Source organism: Lonchura striata, chromosome 13, assembly GCF_050655825.1.
Source record: "Lonchura striata isolate lonStrDom1 chromosome 13, ASM5065582v1, whole genome shotgun sequence".
Lineage (NCBI taxonomy): Eukaryota > Metazoa > Chordata > Aves > Passeriformes > Estrildidae > Lonchura > Lonchura striata.
In genome coordinates, this window is record NC_140715.1 from 1,989,543 (window position 1) to 2,006,097 (window position 16,555).

At 39.8% G+C, this 16,555-nt stretch overlaps 1 protein-coding gene across 8 annotated transcripts in view; it reads left to right on the plus strand.

The window, feature by feature from the left end:
• Nucleotides 1-1,794: 1,794 nt before the first annotated feature.
• LOC146766105 (uncharacterized) overlaps nt 1,795-16,555 on the plus strand; it is a 143,401-nt gene continuing 128,640 nt past the window's right edge. For 3 of the 8 annotated variants that reach the window (XR_014958243.1, XR_014958242.1, XM_085591060.1), the window contains exons 1-2: nt 5,792-5,969; nt 6,599-6,741. The gene's annotated coding sequence lies outside the window, so the exon portion shown is untranslated. The other 5 variants (XR_014958245.1, XM_085591061.1, XR_014958244.1 and 2 more) reach the window with 4 other exon arrangements.

Consider the following 16,555-nt stretch of genomic DNA (forward strand, 5'->3'; position numbering starts at 1 on the left):
TTCCTTATTCCTTCTTCCTTCTTCCTTCTTCTCCATTTTATATACTAAGTAGGTGCCATATGGCCTAGCATATCCCTTTGGTCAGTTGGAGTCACTTGTTCTGGCTGTATCTTCTCCCAGCTTCCAATGCACCCCCAGCTTCCTTGCCAGTCAGGCAGTATGAAAAGAAGAGAAGGCCTTGGCTTTGTGTAAGCCCTGCTCAGCAATAACAAAAACATCTTTATTACCATTGCTGTGTTCATCAAAATCCAAAACACAGCCCTATACCAGCCACTGTGACGAAAACTAACTCCTCCAATCAAACCCAGAATACAACCCAAACCTTGATTTTCTTAATTTCTCACTGCACTTTTAAAAACTTAATCTATCATGCATGCTTTTTCATCAGTACTATTTCTTTCCCTAGATTTCTGTGTAAATAAACAATCAGTCATGCTTGACAGATGGGATATTAAATAAAAGGATGAGCCAATCCAAATGAAGTGTTTGTGGAAAATACTGATGTATCACTATCCAAATACATTCCTCTCCAGTGAGGAATGCTGCCCGAGTCAAGGTAACTACTGCACCATAAAAAACCAAGCACTGTACTGATGAAGAAATCTTCAAGCAATGTTCCTGAGGCTCTGTCTGATAACACTAACTGAAACTATAGAATTAATGAAAATGCAATGTGGTCATTATCTGCAGCAAGGGCAGAAAGAAGCAGAGAAGATATCATGGCCAGGCTGATGCTGCTGAAGTGCTAGACTGGTAAAAAAGAAAAGTTGCTGATGCTTTGTTCTCGGTAATTACAGGCAACTGAGTTTGTCTGGTTGTATGTCCATTTACCATATTTGAAAAACAGGTATGAGAACAAACTTCCTTGGGACTCCAATGCAGTTGGATTTCTATACATGGAAAATGCTCAATATTAATAGTGCTGACATTGCAAATAATAATGGCATGGGATATGGTGTGCTGAGACCTCTACTCACACAGACTACCTGCTTTCAAGTAAGTTGCCAACACTTCATTTTATGTAGGTCAATTTTTCAAAATTATTCCTTGAAGTTACCCTTTTTCCAGGGATCAGTTAAATGATGATTCTTGATGTGGAAGGTTATCTCAAATCTAGAGGTGATTAGGGCACAGCTAGAAGGAACAATTGCCTGTACTTACTAGATTTGATTCCAAACAGATAACTGAAATTTCATTTAAGTTCTATTCTGAGACAGCTGTACCTACTGGGAGCGCAATGAAGTATGTCTGTGACAACACTTCTGCAACTAAGAGAACACCTGATACCTATAAAGTTCTGTGTGTGGGTGAGATTCAGCGTATATCATCTGGGAAGAAGACTTGAGTGCACAGGCTGAGCAGGTATCTCTGGCATGCTCCAGTTATGTGTCTAACTTTGACAATCAGGGCTGGAGGGACTATCAGGCTCAGGATGAATATGTGAAGAATGAAAACAATTTCCAGTGCAGGAGGAAAGACTCTACTCTTTCTTGATGGTTTAATTTAACAACGAATCATACCAACATGGAAAAACTTTTAAGAAAAAAGTTTATGAGAAGGAGTTTGAGAGGAGTTTCTGCAATGATGCACTTCCTCAAATCACAGGGAAAAGGAGTGACTTGGGTTATCCTAATTAGGCCAAGATTATTTTTGCTTCTATGAGAAGTCTTTTTTCAGTCAGACATGAGAATGTACAAGACTGAATACCCAACTAGTGGACAACTGCCTCCCATTAGACCAAGTTACTGAAACTTATAATATAAAAACTGTAAGTACTAGAGTCCCCAGGATCTATCATGGATCCTGGCCATCATCTCCTTTGCCTTTTTGGCTTCCACAGCATGATGGCAATATCTGTGGGGAAAACAGGGTAATGTGAATTCTATTCAAGTTTTAGCTTTTATAATTTTCAGATTCTTTACTGCTTTAATATGTGGGTCTGGGCTTCATATTAGGGGATAGTAATATGAAGAGATACTCTCTTCAAAGAGTAGGTAGACAAAACAATTCTTTCTCTAGCTGGGGACCCAAGGACAGCTGATCTAGATCTCAGGCCCAAAAGCATAAACAATGGTGGACTGAAGAGAGAAAAACAAGAAGGATGGGACTTCATGGGCTGGAGCTGTAATGGGACAGTAGCCTCTTTTGTAACCATTTTGAGTTGTAGCCCTGGCTGGCCTCTTGTGCTGCCAAAGGTGGATTTATTGAGGTCTCCTAATAAATACTTATTTTATTCTTTAGCTCCATCTAGTCTCTGTTCTAGGTCAGCCTTCACAAGGCATCAGTTTTCCTGCCCTGTCGCAGTCACCAGAAACTGATATATATTTTTGGAATGATAGTTAACTTGTATATTGTGTACTCAGATTTGACATGCATAATATTAAATTAAGCATGGATGTGAATGAACCAATTACATTTCTAAATATTATAACTACTCTAGCCCCTCATTAAGCATGCTGAAAATCCATGTAAAAAAATTAGAGAGCATATTCTATACTCTTTTGGAGTTTATTACAGTAAAGCTTTCAGAGAAAAATATCCCCTACATAACAACTTTCTCTTAGTTTTGCAGGTTTTTGTACTGCTGACTGACCTCCTTAGACTTCCAGTAAGATACGGAAATTTAATATACAGGAATACAGTCTGTCTATACTTATCTTACTGTCTCAGTCCATTATAAAAAAGCTCAGATGAGGGACATAACACCCTTGTTTCTAACAGACTGACTTTATCATGCGCTGAAGTCATTTGACTGCAGAATCAGCTGACTTTGTACTTTCCCACAGATAGTAAGCAATTAGAGGTCCTTCAGAATCAGTATCTTTATGCCCAAGGATTCTGTTTGGAATGAGTGTTTAGAGGGCCTTTGGCTGCTGAAACTTCTGCTGAAAGCCTCGTTAACTTCAGCCTTCAATGAGTTGCAGGACAGAAATCTCCAAGACACCACTGAACCTGCTGCAACTTTTATGCAACCCTGTGGTTACGATGATCCCCTCTGACTGATGTACATTTTGTGGTTTTTTTTGATCAATTTTCACCTGTTATAGGTCTACTGTACATTTTGTGGGTTTTTTTAATCAATTTTCACCTGTTATAGGTCTACTGGGATTGGCTGGGATAGACACAGTAGCTGGCATGGACTGTTTTGGATTTATGCTGGAAGCCATGTTGACAAAACAGGGATTTTTCTCCTTATTGCTGCTCAGTATTTATTTAGAGTCAAGGTCTTTTCTGCTCTTCGCTCCAACAGTGAGCAGGCTGAGGAGGCACGAGGAGTTTGGAGGGGACATAGCCAGAACATATGACATATGGGCCAAATGAGGCAAATGAATGTCTGAGAAGAAATCTCTGGAAACTAGAGCACCAGTGTATGGAACAGCCACACAGTGAAAAGCCAGTCTTCACAAAGGAGACAGAGGATTCTTGCAACTTTATTCAAAGAAAAGGAGAGAGTCTCATGGGGCATATCCCCATGGGATCTCTCATGAGGTTTTGGGAGTACGGCCTCCTTTTATCCTCAACTCCTGGCTGCATGTTGTCCTCTTTTTTTCCCTAGTGGCAGAAGCACTAGAAAGGTATAGCTTTTTCCCAGCCACCTACCAGATGTTCCCCCTGGAACATGTATCACAAATTTCCTCAAAAAAATTGAAAGTTCAGGTTGTCTGGGTTCTGCAAGGGACTTGTGTGGACCCATTTCTCCTATTACCCTAAAGTTAACTGAGCCAAACTGTATGGGTTCTGTAAAAAACTTGCACGGCTTCAGGTTTGTAGAGACATTAAGACCCAGTCTGAAGATATTAACACCCATTTCTCCTAAAGACCCCTGCCCAAAGAGACGTTTCTGAAGACATTAGCACCCACCTTTCCTATCACCAGGGAGGCTTACAGTCCTGTCTGAATATTACAAAGCAGTTTTCTTTTTTCTGCTGTGTAAGACCTCTCAGTTTCCATAGCTTTCTTTACTCTCCTAGTACTCATTCTATTATCCTTGGTTCCCTGATCCCCAATTTTATAATAATGTATATATATAAATACATATTTATATATATAATATATAATAGATATAAACATGCTGCAAGCTTTTGATAAACTAATTAATAATCTGCTGACTCCTTGATTTCCATGTTGATGGTGTACTGCCTTATTACAGTCTTTTCTCTTTTGAAGAATAACTTTTTCACTTTTGAATTGGATAACTAGGACTAAAGAACAGCCTTAGAGATAACTTCATTAAGGAGTTATTTAGTACTGTGTTTTCCACAAATCACTTATATTCCCTTTCCCTCCCTGCGTCCTCTCATCACTCTGTATTCCTTACCTTACTGGTTGTTGATCTGTAGTGTAGAGGGTAGAAATATGCTTCACATATGAAGCTCGTGCACCACTTTATGTTTAGCCATATATTTCTAACGATGTTCGACAATGTCTTTAATCTGCCTCAGTTTCCCTCTAACCTCATTGGTCTGAGCATCCCCACAAATGTAATAATCTGTGAAACGGTAAAGTCATATATAATCAAAGCTCTGGGCTGTGTAGAGGTGATGGTGGCAGGAAGCCCAAGACATTTGGGTATTTAAAATTCAGTTGGGGAGGATGTGAAGGCAATACGGCCTTTGCTCCTCTGCATGCCTGCAGCGTCCTCTTCTGCAGCATCGTGACCAGGAGTGGCCTCATTGCTCCCACCAATGTCTCAAAGATGTCATCTAAATAATAGGCTAGCTCCCTTTTGTCCTGTGGAGCACAGCAAATAAAAGTCAGACTTTTGAGAAAGTTACAGAAAAAATTACCTAAAAGGATGTGTGGAAGCACAGCCCCAAGACAGAGGCTTTAGCCACTGGAGGCTGGAGGCAGCCCCCACATCTGCCAGGCAGGGCCAAGCGTCTTCACGAGCTCACACCTGCTTTCCCATGACGTTTTGTGAAAGTTTTCCAAAGCTGTGGACTATTACATCTGAAAAGACCTGAAATTGAGTGATGCGACTGGGTGGAAATGAGAAGACAGTAAAACGTCCGGTGCCTGGCAGCTCAGCGCGGGGGGTAATAGTCCCAGCACGAGCTGACTAGGGTGGTAATTTTGTCCTCAAGTCGCTTTTTCCATGCCAAAGAACACTGTTTTTTGGGGTAAAATGATGCCCTGGACAGTGCTCTGCAGCCTTTCGCTTGAGAAGGACGCGAGCGGCGGCATCGGAAGGGGAGGGGAGGAAGGCAGTGCGGGGCTACGCATGTGAGGAAGGGATGAGAAGCAGGAGGGAGCTTCCAGTTGGGAAGGACAGCTAGTCGTGAGTCTCATAGCGAGGTGAAGCTATTTGGCAAAGCCCTGAGTTTTGCTTCAGGAATGTAAGTTTTCCTGTAAAGCGGTTTACTGCTCCCCGAGTGAAAGGTATATCGCTGTTCCCAGAAGTGCAAAGCTACGCCTGTCCCTCAGTAAAGGCGGTGCTCGGTTGTTGTCGTTCTGAGGTGATGGCTGGCTCCAGGTAACTTTGCCAGAGACAAAGCTGTGATAGATGAGTAATTGCGATGATTTGCTCTAACAATGAACAGACAAATATAATGTAGATAGGTTAAGAAAAGTTTTATATAGTTAATAGTTATGTTTTACCTCCTGCGATGTTTATCACGGGACAGCCGGGGTTGGGATATTTGGGAGGGTCGGCTTATCACTATGGCAACATCTGACCACCAATCAGGATTTGAGGAAGTAAACTCCACCACTGGACAGTGAAGAAAGAGTCGATGGACAGAATTTTGGGAGGGGCTAAAGGATTAAAAATCGAAACCTCCATTGTGTGGGTGAGCACGTGGTGGGGAAAATCTTTAGGTTCCGGTGCTGTAATATTTATTCAGTCTTTTGTTGTATTTTTGGTATGGTTTAATAGACCTTTCTAAATTTTTGAAAAGTGAGTAGCTATTTCTTACAAGGCTGATCAAGTAATTTAACGGGCAGCAGCTGGGTGTGAGCAGAAACCTGAGGTAAGCTTTGTGGCTGGGCAAGCAAATAGTGAATTTTTGGGGTTTCTAAAAAGCATGTGAGACGAGGCCAGCAAGAATTAAACCTAAAGATGCTCGACTCTGCCCAGTACTCAGATGGGGTTTGAGATACCTCCGCTTTGCTGCTGGACGCATCAAGTCGTTTTATTCAGAGTATTCAAGACACGCAGCAGTAACTGAACTGAAGAAGCCACAGCTGAGGCTGTTGCTAGGAGATAACTCCCAGTACAATACGGGGAGTGAGCACCGCACCGGCACGACGCGAAAAGTAAAACGTGGGGTTTCACAGGGGTTCGAGCCCCGCCGACGCCGAAAAGCCGGGTGGCACATCCCTCTGTGCTCGGCAGATCACTATCGGAGATGCGTCTAAGCGGTAGAATTAAAGATTTTTTTTTTTTCCTCCCCCAGGTGCATCTATGTTTTCCTACTTTGGAAAGCAGGTTTTGCAAAGGAATGCTATCCAGCCTTGTGACCGTATCACTATGGTGTTGGTCAAATAAAAAAAAAGTGTTATTTTCTGGTGTTCTCGACGAGAGCAAAATTGACAATTTGTTGAAATCTGCAAGAAAAGAGCACCAAGAAAAGCTTTAATCAGTAGCTTTTATTTGCAGCAGCCGGGGACTCCAGCCGTCTCGTTGCATTCTACGTGCCCAGCGTGACATCCCGCACAGCCTGCAGAGGCAAACCCTCCCTCCTCGCCTGTCTGGATGAAGTGTTGCTGTGCTTAGCAGCTTCTGTCAGGGCATCGCAGTAGGTACGTGCAGTCCCCGCCGAGAGGATGATAGGGAGAGTTGTACCTTTAACTAAAAAGAGATGTGCATTGCTCCACTGCAGTCCTCCCTGGTAGCTTCAGAGTGAGCAAATCTCAGTGCAGAGCCTGGGGCTCGGTGCATGAGAGCAGAGTTCTTTGCACTGCACAACCAGTCGTATTAACTTTGTAAAGGACTCACTTTTTAATTCTATTGTTATTCCTGAACTTTGTAAGAGAGAAGAGTCTTTCTATCCATCTGAACCATGAGTTGTTCAAAGAGATGCAAGCATGGGATTGTCAAATTTGTTCAGACTATTTTTAAAATCATCACAGGCCCTCTCAGCAAAGGTAAGGGAAACATTTTAGTTCATACTGTTCCTCTGTTCTGTTAGGTTTGTGGGGTGAGTTTTGTAGGCTTGAGGGAGGTTTATCATTTGTCTCTTCAGACGTGTTCTGGTTTAATTTTGGGAATTGGCTTCTCTAAAAGAAGTTGCTGGGTGCAGTGAAGATTGGAGTTGTGATGAAAGCCTTATGTAGTTGTTTCTGTCTTATGTAGTTTGTATCCTGTGTTTGTCAATCTGCCCTGGCCAGCAACTATAGGGAGTTCAAGGTGTTCAGAGTGGTGTTTATGAAAACAATTGATGTGCAGCCTGGAAAATTGAAAGACTTCCTAACTGTCAGTAACTTGTATTTCTCTGTGTCATTTTATGCTATACTGTCTCTGCTAATTTGAAGCATGTGTATGCCTTGGCTTCAAAATCTAGGTCATTGCTTACTGCATAGATTAGAAATACCTTTTGCTTATCACTTAACACCCTTTGTGCTTTCCCATGTGAAAGCGAGAGTACCAAACTTACTTATGCTGTCCTCTTTACTAAAATCAAACAACAAACAAAGTAAACTTGTTCTTCTTTGTAGTCTAGTAGTTCCTCTGCTGGTGCCCTCAGGTAAGTTATTTTTGTTGGCCATTCTTCTCATCACAGCTATTTGGCAGCTGGCAGCTATTTATGTGAGTATCAGTGATCTCTGTAGAAACTCCTGACAACTGTAAATAATACTATACTTGAATGCTGCTCGCCTGTTGAAATGTGGTCGGTTCTTAGGTGAAGGTCAGACTTCTCCCAAGTTTTGTGTTTGGTTGGAGGCAGGGGTAGTTTTAGGAATTGATAATAGGCTTTGAACGAAATAATTAGCAGAGATATTTGTATAAGGATGAAAAGTCTCTGTTATGATGCAATTTTAAAAATATAAAGTCAAGCTCTTTTTAATATAGTCATAGTTAAAGAGCAAAAAGAGAAACACATTTTTCACATAAGTTTAGAATTCTTGGAGGTGTGTGGCTGAGTTGGCTATCTGAAGTGCATGCAGATGCTCTAGTATGAATTTTAATGTTTAAGTGATTTCTTTAAGGATAAACTAAAGTGATTTCTTTAAGGATAAACTTCTCTATTAAGGATAAACTAAAGCAGGCTTAGGTAACTTTCAAAAAAGTAAATATAAAAGTGCCAAGAACTGTTAAAAGTAGTTTATTTTTGCAGAAACTGGGAAAATTTATTCAATTATTCTCTGTAGAAAAGAAATGTAGTTCTTAGACAGCTTTCTTATATTAACATTACTAGCTTGCAAAAGAAATCTGCACCAGAAAAATGCCTTTTTCACATTAAGAACACTGGACAGGTTGGTTGCTTTTAAAATCAAGGTTGGTTTAAAATTACATCTGTGTGTATGTAATTCTTCCACTTTCCTCCGTATTGTTCATATTCTGCCAAACACCATCATAGGAAAGAATAAAGAAATGTAAAAGAATGTCATACAAAAGAGCTGACAGATTTTGGTTATAATTCATGATTAATGCCAAGATACTTCTCTCACTATTAAAAACAAGTAAGAAAAACAAATTACTTGTCATGGTCAAAAGAAAAGATAGTGGTGATGTCTGCAAGATTTTTTCTACAGCATGTCAGTATGGTGAATTTGGTGTACTTTATTCATGTTTTTTTTCATGAGATAATGGTATACAGGATGTATGCTATTTTATAGTCACAAGTGATCAATGCTAAGTTTTGTGCCATCTGTTTGAGCTCCACTGAAGGCAAGAGGACACTTGTGTTCTGGTCATGTTTCTCCACATGTACATCTAGTGCAGTTCATCTAATGTGGTTCTTTCAAGTAGCCCTTGTGTTTCTTGACATAATAAATACAATAATAAAATAAGACTGCCACAGTTGCCTTTGCTTTGGCAATGGGATAGACGAAAATTTGAGTCTGACGACAGAATAGCACTGTATGAAGAGCTAGAAATTAAAGTATAAAATGTCCAAGACCTGTTTCTCCTGGCCCCTGATGCCTTCTAAAATGTGCCAGTATTGCACTATTGTGGTCATTGCAGCTAATGCAATGGTGTTGTACACTTTTACCCATCTCTTTCCCATGCCAGTGTCTCACTTCAAGCTGTTTGGATGAGATAAGATTGTCTTCTAGGTTTCAGAGAATTTTAAACTCTGAAAAACTTCTTTTTTTTTCCATTCAGCTTGTGTTTTAAATGGAGAGAACCTGATTCAGGAAGGAATAAACTACATGAATTAGTTTGTTGCAAAGACATCAAAGACCTGCTATAATTAGACTAAATGTTTCCATAAAGTTAGCTAAGAAAATCATAACTAGAAAGTTATTAGAAAAAATATTGCTCAGAATTGTTGAATTTTTAAGAAAGTGTTTGTTTGTATGTTCACCCCAGAGCTTATTGCTTAGTATTACTTTTACTAAAACTTCTGCATGTAAAGCCAAGAAATAGAAACTCTTGTATATTGCTATTATTGTTTTTTTTAACTTACAGCATATACATGCTTTTGCATATTCAAGTATTACCAGCTGTGTTTTTCATCCCACTCCTACCTCATTTCTTTCGTATTGTTTAATGTGAGAATTTACTTTAACTCTAAATACCTCTTAAAATGAAAATCCTTTACTAGGTACGAGTTTTCACTCTCTTCTTATGCTTGAGCCATCTGGCAGGGTTATTGCAATTGGAGATACTCCACAGTTCAGTTGGTGTGAAATCCTTATCTGCACTCTGTGGCTTCTACTTGTTTTAATAATAGCAATGGCTATTTACAATAGTAGAATGAAATAGATTTCAGCCATGAAGTCCTTCCTTTTGCAGCAAGGTGTGAGCAATTGTGCTGGTTTTGCATCACAGAAGTGATTTTCTAAGAGAAGCTGCTAGCAGTTTCCTCTGTGTCTGACAAAAAAAATACAAAAACAATCAGTAATTAGCTTTGAGAATTGACAATCTGCTAAACCACTAAGAAAGCCAATATGCCTCTGTGAACACCAATGTTAAAAATGAAAAATCCTGAGAATTCTCTTGCTCTTTTTCTGGCCTGAGAAGAGGTAACAAGGTTGGCCCGGCTGGGCTGGGCGAGTTCTGCCGTGGGGCTGGGCCCCATTGGCTGCCGGGCAGGGAGAGAGGAGGCCGCGGGGCTAGGCCGGGCTGTGGCTGTGGCTGCTGACATCTTGTTGCTACTAAGCCCTGCCCCCGCCGCTAGCCCAGGCCGAGCTGGGTTTGCTGGGCTCTGGCTGCACTGGAGCTGTGCTGGAGCAGCCTTGGCTCAGCCAGGATTCTGCCACCACCGAGATTCACTCGCAACCATAGGTCAGAGGGAGAGGAGAAGCCATTGCCCCCCTGGCCTGCTGCTGCGGAGTTCTGGCCTGTCTGTTAAGATCCTACACACTTCTACCTCCCAGCAACTCTGGCTGCAAGCTACCAAGCCCAGCCAGGGTCAGGTGGCCATCTGTGGGCCCTGGGCAAGATATTAACTGCCTCAATCTTCTCATAAGTGAGAAAAAAGGACACGTGCAGCCACATAAAGGAATGACATGAAGACACAGGTCAGTGAAAGAGAAATCAAGTCCCAGATGGGAGGGATGAGGAGATGCCTTAATCTTGTAGCTGAATTCCTCTTGTAAAACTTCAGAAAAGAATGTAATTGATATATCAGACTCTTTTCCCATGTAATACATGAAGTTATGGGGAGATGAAAGTGTTAAAATTGTATGCATCTAGCAAAGGCCTCCATGCTAAAGTAAGCAAATGTTGAAGTAGCTTGATCCCATAAGAAGTTTGAACAGAGAAAGAGAGAAGAGTGGTGAAGACACTGTGCCCCCCGGGAGAGAAGAAGACCTCTGTTCCCAGAGATGAAGATGGTTTCCAAGATAGATAAAGATAACCTTTGCTTTTGAACAGCTCATCTTTAAAATAAGTTGACATGAGCCATAAACGCAGCTGTGGGAAAAGCTCTGAAAATGGTAGGGACTTCACTATTGCAGGTGTTCTGGGTGGCTGCTATTCATGGAAACTAAAATCCATGACAGAAATGTTTTGTTGTGGAGAAGTCTCCATAAAATTACTAGAGGGACTCCTCTCCCTAGGTGAACTGCAGAAAGGCTATTTTAGAAGTGATAAACTGAATTGTTTCTGTACATTGTGAGTGGGAAATAAAAGGTTGTAGGGGGAAAAGTGTTTTAAAGGTTTTGTTCTGATTCTTACTATTCTTTCTTTTAGTTACTGTTAATAAAGCTTTCTTTATATCCTTTTAAAGTTTTGACCTGCTTTGCCTTCTTCCTAATCTTATCTCACAGCAGGAAATGAGTAGGTATATACTAGTGGGTGCACTAATGTTTGGCCAGTGCTAAACCCACCACATTAATTGGTGCATTGGCCAATCCCAAACTGGCAAACCTAAACTACTACAGACTGTGACCTGTCCCTGCAGCTGGCAGTAAGGGAAGTGTATCATATCTGATACCACTGTGGAGTCTCTGGCCTGATTGGTATGTCCTTATTTACACCTGCAGCAAGTCTGTGAGGCTCTAAGACAAGAATTTAATGGTTGGTACTTCTGCCAGCTAGACTAGCACATTTCACCAGCTTCCTCCTTAGTATGTTCTTATTTGGAAAATCTAAGTACCAGAGCAGAGGTTTTTGCATCTGTGCAAGAGAAGGTTGTCTCCAAGAACTTTGCATAGTAAGATGTATACATTGAAGAAAGCGTGTCTGGAGAAGCATGCTCCATTACAGCTGGCATGAGCAGGATAACTCACTTACTCTCCTTGGCTGGGATGGATGTTCAGTACCTCCAGAGAAGATCATAGAAGAAGCTTCTGGAAATGTTACCACATGTGATAGGCAGTGGGTGAGCAGAGCACCTTCATCAAAGTTGCCTTTGTGAAGATTTTGTAGGAAGTTAAGGTGTTCTTTCACATTACTGTGGTTTGTGAAATGGTGGTACATTCTCCATGGCCTGGAAGCAACTAGGGATGGGAAGGATGAGTTTGTAGAGGGTTTCCTATTGACTAGAATGATTAAACAAGAAGCCTGTATGTGTGAAGATACTGCTAATACCATTAAAAACCTAGGAGGGAAGGGCCTTGCTGGGTTACCAAAAAGGTGGAATGAGACCTCTTGTATTTCTATTAATGTGTTCTAATTATTAACACAAGAAAGGATTATTTTAGAAATTGACTCCTTCAAAAATTCCTTTGCAAAACCAGATAATTTTCTGCAAATTAACTGCTCTTTTACCTTTGTTCCAGAACTTTCACTCTTTCAGTTGTGCTCTAAAGATGTTCGCGAAAGGCACTAATTTCTGTTTTTTTGCTTCTCCCAATTCTGTTCCACAGTGCAATGTATCTGGAACTGGTAATTTTTCTGCTTTTCATAGTTTTAATTGCCTAATTATCTGTTCCACTGCAGTGATAAAGTCTTCAAACATCTTGCTCTCCTCCAAGTCTCTCCCAGCATGAAAGAAAGTATTCGAAGTGTTTTCCAGCTGTGTGGTCTGTTTTGATGCTTTGTGAATTTAAATCACAGCTAGGCTTCTAAGATGTTATGTGAGATGGTAAGGAAAGCACATGGTCCCTCTTAGTCATATTCAGGCTCTGTCTCCTCTAATGGGAAGTTAATCTTGTGCCTTTGGAGCATACTAGCACTCCATGACTCTAGCCTCTGAAAACGCAAGGGTAGGGTAAATGTTGCTAGATGCCATAAAGACTCAAGAAGGTTCATTACAATTGTGCAAGTCATGCCAGAGTTCCTGCACTTGTGTAGCCTATGAAAAGATACTCTGATGATTCTGTGCCTACATAGCCCCTCTTCACCCCTTGAATTAGGGCTACTGCCTTCAAAGCTGAGGGAAGCTCTAATTCAGAAAGAACTGTTGCATCAGCTCTCTATTATGCTTTTCTGAGTGTTTTAAATGTTCTTTAATAAGGAAAGTGGTTACAGAACTCCTAATATTGTACTTTTATAGAGTGGAGTTAGAACTTGGCAGTGTTTACCAAATGGCCCTGAAAGGTGAGAGTTTCTGTACATACAATGCTGTTACAAGGGGAGATGTTGCTCTGAGGGATAAAATAACTGTTCACTTAGAGAAGAGTCTGGAGCTGCTGAAGCTTCACCATTCAGTACCTGCTCCTAACTGTACCCCATGAAACTCTTCCATTTCATTGCATGATGAGGACTTTTGCATCATGTGACTGTAATTTTTGTTTTACTCATTAAAAATGCTTATCTAGTTACATATTCTCCATAATTATCAGCCTTTGAGCCACTAAACAAAGTATACCTCTGTTTTGGTGTGTTACTCTTTTGCATGCCTATGAAAAATAAACTGCAAAGGTTGTGCTACTTAAGGGATCTGAATATATGTACATGCATTGCAGTTTTGTCACCAAGAGCAAGATGAATTTTTGGAACTGAGAGTGAGAGGAAGTGTTAATGCTATAGTCCCCTTTTTAAAACTCTACAAACCTCTGCCTCAAAACGAATGTCTGTAAGCATACAGCTGCATGTGGCTGCTAGAAATTTATTAGAAACTTAATTATTTGCAATGTTGTAACCCTGAAAGATAAGGATATAATATTATTCAGAAAACAAAGGAACTGTTTCCAAACTGGGGCTAATTCAGGTGGGTCTGATAATTCATTGACTGCTCTCAGGATTTGGTAGTCACCTCTTGAAGCCGGGACCTCTTGATTTTCAAGAGCACCATATGATTGAGCAATAGTTGTGTGACTGTGTTTAAGAAATACAAGTTGTTAAAGCAGTGGCTTGTTCAGAGTAGCTCTGATTTCTTGAGCAGAGGAGCAGTAGGATGTAGTATATCTGAGAGTTTTAAGGGATGTAAAAATAGAAAATTACGGCTTGTATTTTGGGTGGTGAGGTTTATTGTAACATTTCTTCCCAGACATAATTTGTATCAAGTGTTTGCTTGGAGAAATAAAGTTGGAGTGTTGCATATTGGCTCTTTGCCAATACTTTATGGTATTGCACAGTATTTTCTTTATTTCAATATTTTTTTTCTATAAATGCCTATCAGAGGATGTATTACACTAAAACTACAGAAATATCATTACAAATGGAACTGTAGTAATGCAAAAAGAGATTACAAATGGAAGTGGAATATGATAATGTAGAAATATAAATTATGATTAATGACAGGCATCAAAGTTTGCTTCAGTGAAAACTGCATTTTATTGGTTGATTGGTTGATCATCATACATGGAACAGGTACCATAATTGCTGATTTTTCTCTTTTGAAGGAGAGCAAGGGAAGTGATGCAAGTTACATGGTGAGATAATGCTAGTCATATGGCAGGAGGCTGCATGGCATGTTTCTGATGCACATGGTTGACTCCTCTTCCTAAAAGTAAGTTTTTAGCTAAGAGTTTCACTGGTGACTCCCTAGTGCTGTATCCAAAAGTGAATTGAAGTGAGGTAGGTCTTCTTAAAGTATGAAGATGTGGTTAAAAGCTATAAAAATGTAAGCTATTTTTTCTTCCATTAATTGAATTCAATAGGGTTTTTCTAATTTCAGTTTGAACTGGCTAATATTTTTTTCCAGTCAGACTTGTTGACTGTTACTTCCTTGAGTATTTTCTTAATGAAGAATAAAAGATCAGAGAGGCTAATCTGGAGTATCTGAGATGTAATATATGACTGTTAAACTGTAAATTTCTACTAGTTCCTCAAACAGTAGTCATGTGAAATGCAAACTTGTGTCACTGCAGTTTTGTTTTGCATATACTTTTTTTTCACCTGTTCTTTTTGTATGCAGTTGAATGGCATTGTAGATATTTTCCCTTGCAACTTAGAGCCTGAATGCATTTCTGAAATGACCTGTGCAGTAGGGAAGTCACTGAAATAAGAAAATACAGAGAAAAAGAAATTAGTGCAAAATCAAATTCTGCAGAAGAGATGAAGTGGAATAGAAAGAAGAAAATAAGATAACTCTGGTCCCACTTGGCTAGGACAGGCAAGATTCCTGTTTGTTTCTGCCAAAGTTGCATATAGACAGAAAAGAAAAAATTCTACTATTTTCATGATTAACAAGAGGTACTGAAATAGGGGCTACGCTCTTTTAATCTCTGCTGAAAACTCAGTGGGGTTCTGTTTATATCCTCAATCACATCCATAGTTTTAATGGAACTGGAGAGCAAATTAATATTACTTAAACAAAATGTGTCATATAGCCCACTTGTAACTTCTGCCAAAGATAATCTGTTTTCGTATTATTTGCAGTTGCATGATAAGATGTGCAGAAAGGCTTGGGAGGTGGATGTGTGGAAATTGTAATCTGTGTAAATATGGTATCACAGTGAAGGATTGCTACCGACAGTCATCAAACACTAGATACTCCATTTAGTACTACATATACAGATAAGAGGGTCACAAGTTTTAGTCTTAGCTGCATATTTGCAGGATCTTGAGACTCTTGGACCAGTCAGCAGAGTAGTGCTGCACCATCAGTTCAAGAAGATGTTTTTTATTTTTCATTCTGAAACAGAAAAGATTGCTAAACATCAAGTTTTATTGTTTAACTTTTAGATTTTATTTTGCCAGAGTGCAGTATATGCAAACCCCTTTAATCACTTTGAAATACGTGCTTTATTTTGATATTTCTTCCAATTCCTTCTGTTTGTCTTCCTCAAATGTGTCCATATTTTTACTGATCATAAACATATCAAGGGTGATAAATTGCTCTTCATTATTATATCAGTCAGGCAGTGAACTTGATACTACAGCACAAGAGATAATACTAAATGCAGGTAAAGTTAAAGAATTTACCAATAAACTAAATTTTATCATCTTTTTCCACAACTGCATGATTTTAGGAGGGGCTCAGAGAGATTGGCTGTTAGGTGAAGGTATTTGTAAATGACAAGGCTTAATGTATTATGTGAAAGAAAGAAGAGCAGTAACAGGATGAGAATAATGGCCTTTGAAAAATAGATTTAGGACTGAGAAGCTGATATGTAATTTCCTAGGAATATTAAGAAAGCTGGCTGCTATTGGTGGACGTGATCCTTGTATGGTGAGATAATCACTGTATGAGACCAATACAAATGAAATAGTGGAAACATGTTAGGGTAAGAGCAGAAAGGACCAGGTGCAACATGAACTGTTTCAACTGGCAGGGGGATTTAAGAGATGACAATAAAAGATAATGAAAATACACTATAAATAAAGACAACAGCCAAAGCCCATGAATTCTGAGTGGCTCAAGGCTAATTTTTCCTTTAGTCTTCAAAAAACAGTTTATGTGACCTGTTGCTTCACATAATTGCCATATAGGGAAAGAGCAGCAAAGCTTACTGGATCTGTAAAATGTTGTGGGAAAAATCAAATTTCTAGGGCAACCAACTTAACTTCCCTGAACAGATAGTTAATGGAATAATTAGGAGAAAACACCCAAATATTAGAGAGACAAGCCAACTTTGAAATTACTGCCTTTACACCATTCCCTGCCCACCTAAA